The 7,253-nt window shown below is 37.7% G+C and overlaps 1 pseudogene; it reads left to right on the top strand.

The window, feature by feature from the left end:
- Positions 1 to 6,571: 6,571 nt before the first annotated feature.
- Positions 6,572 to 6,865, top strand: LOC149154329 (10 kDa chaperonin, mitochondrial pseudogene; annotated as a pseudogene).
- The last annotated feature ends 388 nt before the right edge of the window (positions 6,866 to 7,253 follow it).

Genomic DNA, 7,253 nt, shown 5'->3' with positions numbered 1-7,253 from the left:
GAATGTTTCATAAATTAAAGGAAGACCTGTTGTTTCATGATATGAAAAAACATATAAATAATGTTGGAAATAACAACAAGAAATGTTGAAAATAACATCTATAAATTCCAATCTAATTTGTCCTTGAATTTAATTAGGAATTAAATCGAAATTCTATTCTCATAACAACTTGAAATAGTTAATTAAGTTGAACTAACTTAATGGGCCTAGGAAATTTGAGTTGGAAGTCTATCCAGAGTCATGCAGAGTGATCCCTAAAGTTTAGGGGCACATGTTGAATTATTTTGAGTGCAATTAGATAACTCTATCTAACTGAGTTATAGTCAATTAAACTAGTTCTAATTGTTGGAGGAAATAGTAGAGGTCTAGTAGCGGAGTAGTGCACTAGTGCATCACAAGTACCACACTAGTTAACTGAAGATTCACTCATATATAATGCATGCATGTTAGTTCAGAGGAAGACTCAGTTGAGATTAGAGTTCAGGGACAATGTACTATCAGTTGTATAATTTTCCGATTTGTAGAGATGGTGCATGCAATCAGTTGAGGGCCTGTGTTTGGATTTCATAGTTATGGAGAGGTAATTTCCTCATTAAATAGAGGCTAATTTGCTTAGGGATTGCGCAAGGAGTTAGTTCCTTGGAAGGTTAGTAAATTGGCTAGAGTCAGCCTAGGAAGAAGAGAGTTAGATTGTACTAGTTCAGGAACTGTTCAGGATGAACAAGCATTTTATTTTATTCTCAAACCTTCTGGTTAATGCAGTATAGATAGTTGGTGTTTTTAGAAATTGCTTTCCCTAGATAAATATTATGTTATGTGTGATTTAAATTATTCCTTTTCTTCTTATTGTTTTCATCGACAAATTTTGGTTTCCACTGAAGAGTAAACTAGATTCTTGTCTTGTGCTTTAAAAAATCAGATAAGTTGTTGAATCTACAGTAAAAATCTACATGGTATTAGAGGATAAATTTTTGAGGCGGCGAGTTTGCATAGAAAATATGAAACGTTTTGTTGAAAATTTTCCAAAAAAATAGCATATCTAGATTCCTTGCGAAACAATTCCCAAATTCACAAAAAAAGACATCTGAATCAGAGTGTCGATGAGGGAGATATCATCGATTTAAAATTAGCTCCTTTTTAAGAAAATTTTATGACGTCAGGACAAATGAAATAGATTTTTGTGCAAGTCAAGAACCTATATGCACTTGACATACAAGATGCATGTAATGTCTTGAGGACAAAGGAAAATATTAGAGACTTTGTGGTTGAGAGGGAGCATGAATTACCTCGCAACATGAAACCTCAAAAGGAGCCTCAGAAGCAATCTCAGAAAGTTTTGCAGTGGCCACAATTAGAGAAGCAGAGAGGAGACCCAGTGGATAGATCCTCCCAAGAAGATAATAATCAACCTCTGAAAGTTGTGGAGCATCCACAATTAGAGAAGTAGAAAGGATACCAGGTGGAGACTGTCAGGCCAGGCAGTAACTCCATAAAGAAAAAATGATTCGACTGTATTATTCCATCAGGTAGGCCTTTATTATATACATGAGGGAGAGACTGTTCAGTCCATCTCCCGGTGACTGTTCATATTTCTAATTTATTTATTTACATAAATTCACCCAATCACAAGGATTAAGTGTCAACATTCCCCCCCTAATCTGAAGGGATGTTGGTGAGTCCAAGCATCATTCTGAATCGTTCATGTTTTTCTCTTCCAAGCGCTTTGGTGAAGATGTTTGTAATTTGCTCATTTGTGGAACAATGACAGAGATGGATTGTTTTGGCCTCAACATGATGTTGAATCAGATGATATTTAGTATTGATGTGCTTCGTTTGATCATGGAACTTTGGGTTCTTGGCAAACTTTATTGCAGAGGTATTTTCAATCATGAGTGGAGTTGATTGTACTTGTTTTACCTACAAATCTTCAAGAATTTTCCTGAGCCACACAATTTCTTTTGTTACTTCAGCTGCTGCCACGTATTCTGCTTCTGTTGCGGAATCCGCTGGAACTGATTGTCTATGTGATCTCCAGGAGACAGCTCCTGATCCAAGACCCATATCATATCCCATCGAAGTCTGAATCAGAGTATCCAATCAAGATGAAGTCATCCACCTATGTATACTTGATTCCAAACTCTTGAGTTCCCTTCAAGTACCTTAGAACTCTTTTTGCAGCAGATCAATGTCCCTCACAAGGGTTTTGCATAAACCTGGAGAGGATTCCAACAGCAAATGAAATGTCTGGTCTGGTGGTAGTTAGGTAGTTGAGACTTCCTACAAGCTATCTATACTTTTTTGCATCCTCAAATTCATTTCCTTCAATAGATGTGAGCTTTAAGTTTTGTTCCATTGGAGTAGTAAGAGGATTGCACTCTGTCTTGCCAAACCTGTTCAACAGATCTCCAATGTATTTCTTTTGAGAAAGAAATATGGACTTTGGATGTTGGGTTACTTCAATGCCAAGATAGTAATGAACATAGCCCAAATCAGTCATTTCAAAACTTTTCCCCAATTCCTTCTTTATGGATGCAATGTAGCTTTCATTGTTCCCTGTCATCAAAAGATCATCTACATATACCACAGGATATACAACTATTTTGACAACTTTCTCGACAAATAAAGTTTCATCATCAAGATCAAAATGTTTGAAATTTAGTTTCAAAAGATGCTCAGTTAGTTTTTCATACGAGGCTCGCGGTGCTTATTTGAGGCCATACAAGGACTTCACAAGTTTGCATACTTTATGTTCATGTCCTTTCACAACAAATACTTTAGGCTGGGACATAAAAACAATCTCTTTTATATCTCCATTCAAGAAAGCCGTTTTTACATCCATTTGATGGAATTTCCAACCGTTCTGAGCTGCTAGTGCAAAGAGTGTCCGGATGGTAGCCCATTTTGCTGTGGGGGCAAAAGTCTCGTCATAATAGACCCCTTCCTTCTATGCAAAACATTTTGCCACAAGCCTAGCTTTGTGCTTGTCAAGTGAGCCATCAATTTTACACTTGTTCTTGTAGACCCACTTGCAGCCAATTGGTTTGGTTCCTAATGGAGGATCAACCAGCTTCCAAGTGTCGTTCTTTATGTGGGCATCATACTCCTTTTGCATTGCTTCTTTCCATTCATCATGAGAAGCAGCTTCTTCGAAGGAAGTTAGTTCAAAATTTGTATACAAGTTCAATTCAAAATCATAAGAAGCATCCATATCAACAGGTGAATTAGAGTCATCTACATCACCTCCATTTTGTCGGTTTGAATTTCTGGTTCCTGTCTTTCCAACTTCATCAGGATGAACACTTTCAAGTGTCTTTGTCACCCACTTTGGGGGACCTTTTTTAGATGGTCCAGGCTGCTCCATTGATTTATTTGGGACTGAGTCAAGATTGAGTCTCCCAATTCTATCAATTGCATCACTTAAAGCATAATCTGTTGTTGGAGTTTCATGCGGGGGAGAGTGTTCTTCAGAAAAAGATTCCAGATGTTGATCTAGTATAGGAATCCCCCCTTCAAGATGTGGAATCTGATTATCAAATTCTTGAAATGATTTTTTTTTTGTGAATCTATCGAAGCGATCAAGTTGCCGCTCAACAACATTGTCAATTTTGGATGATTCAAGAAAAATTACATCTCTAGATACAACAAACTTCTTATTTACTTCATTACAGAGGCAGTATTCTTTGGAGGTGTTTGAATATCCCAGAAAGATACACTTATGACTTCTAGCACCAAGTTTGCTTCTATGTACCTTTGGTATCAAGGCATAACAAGTGGAACCAAAGACCCTGAGATGCTTTACCGAAGGAACATGTCCATACCACATTTCATAAGGAGTCTTGTTTCTAATAGCATTAGATGGACATCTATTCTTTATATATGCAGCACATAGAATAGCATCAGCCCAAAACATTATCTTTACATTCTTGAAAAAGAGCATGGATCGTACCATATTTAAGATTGTCCTATTCATTCTTTTAGCTACACCATTCTGTTGGGGATTATAAGGCACAGTTGTTTGATGTTTGATCCCATGTTGGTGAAGATAGTTTTCAAATTCATTTGATGTGTATTCTTTTCCATTATCAGTGCGAATAGACCCAATATGATATTGTGCATCATTTTCAATCCATTTATGAAAATTCTTGAATGTTTGAAAAGCATCAGATTTTTTCTTCAATAAATAAACCCAACACATTCCGGTGTAGTCATCAATAAATGTCATGATATATTTATTTCCATTTGCAGAAGGAACAGGCATTGGACCACATAAATCTGAATGAATGAGTTCAAGTTTTGTATGTGCTCTTGAATGTGAATCATGAAAAGACTATTTGCTATGCTTTCCTAGAATGCAAGCATCACATTGCTTAAGTTTCCTAGGAATTGCAAGCAAACCAACAACACCATTTTTCTTCAACAAGCAAAGACTTTCATAGTTCAAATGTCCAAATCTAGCATGCCATAATAAACTTGATGGAAGTGTACCTTCTTCATGATGAGAATTGTATGAGAAATGTTGTGCATGAGCAGAGGTTCCTTGTAGTTTGAGAAGCCTTTCTTCTTCTATTCCCCTCATGACAAGTGAGTGGTCAGATGCTTTTCTTACCTCAAGCTTGCCATCAAACATATGAATTGAGTGACCTTTCTGGTGGATGTGGACCAAGGACAACAAGTTTCTCTTCAGCTGTGGGAGATATAGAACATGATGCAGAAGAAAGTCTTGAAGAGCAGGCAGTTTAAGCCTGATTGTGCCAAGCCCTTATAGCTTGATTTTTGATTGGTCTGCAAAGTATACTATTCCATCAACATTGTCAGTGAAATCTTAAAAAAAATCTTTTCTATGAGCCATGTGGCAGGTTTCTCCTGAATCAAGCAACCAATCATTTTTCCAAGAAGCAAGTGAAGCATTAAATAAATCTTCATTTGCTCCAATGTTACATTGTGCCACAACATAGTGAGTGGATTCAGGTGCTTTACCTTTGTCTGTATCACTAGTTTTACCTTTTTGTTGGTTTCTTTTCTGCTCAATTTTGTCCCATGGTAGCTTGCATGTAGAGGCATCATGTGATCCATTTATTTTGCAGCGTATGCAGTGCAGATCTGCCTTTTCTCCTTGAGAATGTCTGCCCCCCCACCTCTGAAATATCTTCCTCTTCCTCTTCGACCACCTCTTCCTCTTGTAGAATCTTGAGAAGGATGCTTTTCTTTATGAGCAAGGCACATAGCCTCTTTAGAAGATTTGGGGGCTGTCTTCTTTCCAAAAGCTTTCTCTCTTTCAACAAACTTTTTCACAAGAGAGTCAAAGGCTATATCTTTGAGATTTCCATTTGCTTGCAATGACTCAAGATAATTGGAGTAAGTAGGATAAAGTGCCTTGAGAAAAGTGATAAGAGGAATATCCAATTCAGCCTTAGTGGATTTGATATCATGCATTATAGACTTTACTTCAGATGCAAGAGCAAGAGGATAATTATTTTTCAGTTCAAGAGTGAAGAGTTTAATCATGAGTTGAACAACTTCAAGTGCAGAATGTGATTCATAGAGTTCTTTAAGCTTTTGTAAGGCTTCAAAGGCAGTCGAATATGACGAAATATGGTGACTCACCTCTTCATTTACAGATGCTGTGATTAATGCATAAGCTTTTCTGTTCTTGTTTTCCCAAATATCGAGCTCTTTGTCTGAGGTAGCCTATACTGGTTCATTGTCTCCATCTCTGACACACACTCCTTTCCACAACTCATTGAAAATGAGGGTGTGTTTTATCATCCGAGACCATTCAGGATAGTTCTCCTTGCTAGTGAGAACTATTCCCACCATGGATATGATTGAATGCATACTGTAGCAAAAAATTCTACTACAAAACTTTTACTCTTAATGAAAAAAAATATAGTTTTGATGTGACTGGACAGCAAACTCAAATATCAATTTTCATTCATCTGCACAATGTTAAAGTATAGAATATCGTAGTATACTAAAAAAAACCCTCAATAGCATAAAGCACTGTGTCCACTAAAAGGCCGAAGAACGTAGTCCTGACATATTATATAATTCAATTGGATAATATTAATGATGGAAACATTTGACCAAACCGTAAGAACAATATCCTAGACTTATCCGATGGTGTATCTGAAGAAATTACAGAGAGGATGCTTTGTATTGAAGCTAGCACTTAACACCACACTGAGCAGCCATGCCTTAACATCACACTGAGAAGCCACGCCTTAACATCACACTGAGAAGCCACACCAAGCTTATGCAATAGAGTCAGTCCTTCTCTTGGCATTGTTTAGTCCAACATTCATGTCACTATATTGGGTTCACTGAAAATGTAACCCAATGTACAGAACATGCAATCTCATTGATTTTATCAAGGGTCGAAACAGGCTTCACTTCCTCTTTTAGCCACAAAAAAGACAATGAACAACAATGGCGTTCGAACGCAAGTCTCCACAGACGCCGAATGTTGTGTGCTGCCTGTGTGATGGTGGAGGCAGAAGGATTTTGCAATTGCACGGTCTCTATATAAAAGGCCTCTAGCTATAAGGGTTTCTTCCCTTACAATACCAAACCAATGGTGAATAAGCTTATCCGCTTGCTTAATAGGGCTTTGATAGAGAAATGTGTTGCTCTGAGCAAGACCGTTGGCAGCATTTTGCTTCCAGAGAGCACTAGCAAGTTGAACTCAAGAAAGGTCATATCAGTTGGGCCTGGTTCTCGTAGCAAGGATGGAAACACTATTCCTGTTAGTGTCAAGGAGGGTGACCATGTTCTTCTTCCTGAATATGGTGGCACAGAATTAAAACTTGCAAAAAACGAGTACCACTTGTATCGAGAGGATGATATTCTTGGGATTTTGCAGGATTGAGTTTTTTTGCCTACAGGAAAACTGTAGCGAGAATAACCGTGGAGAGGACTCTTTTTGAGCAAAAAAGATTGCGGATGGATAACGCTAAAATTACCATGTCAAGACAATGCTTCTTTTATGAAACCATGTCCAGACAACGCTTCTTTTATGAAATGTTTATGGACAGGCAGGATAGCATGGACAACGTTGGAAAGTATGGAGGGGGTAGCTACGATGTCATGAGCAGCTAATTATATGGACGAGCAGCTCAGCTATATGGAGAGCAGACTAGGGAGTTACAAGGGACATAACAGCTAAAAAAGGAGCTGGATCTGATACCATGTCAAGCCAGGCAGTAACTCTATAAAGCAAAAATGATTCGACTGTATTATTCCATTAGGTAGGTCTT

This window comes from Pinus tabuliformis, chromosome 9, assembly GCF_031772625.1.
Source record: "Pinus tabuliformis cultivar Carrire ecotype Pingquan chromosome 9, CPIR1, whole genome shotgun sequence".
In the NCBI taxonomy this organism is placed as follows: Eukaryota; Viridiplantae; Streptophyta; class Pinopsida; order Pinales; family Pinaceae; genus Pinus; species Pinus tabuliformis.
Note: the sequence above shows the minus strand (reverse complement) of the source record. Positions and strands in the feature narration are given on the sequence as shown.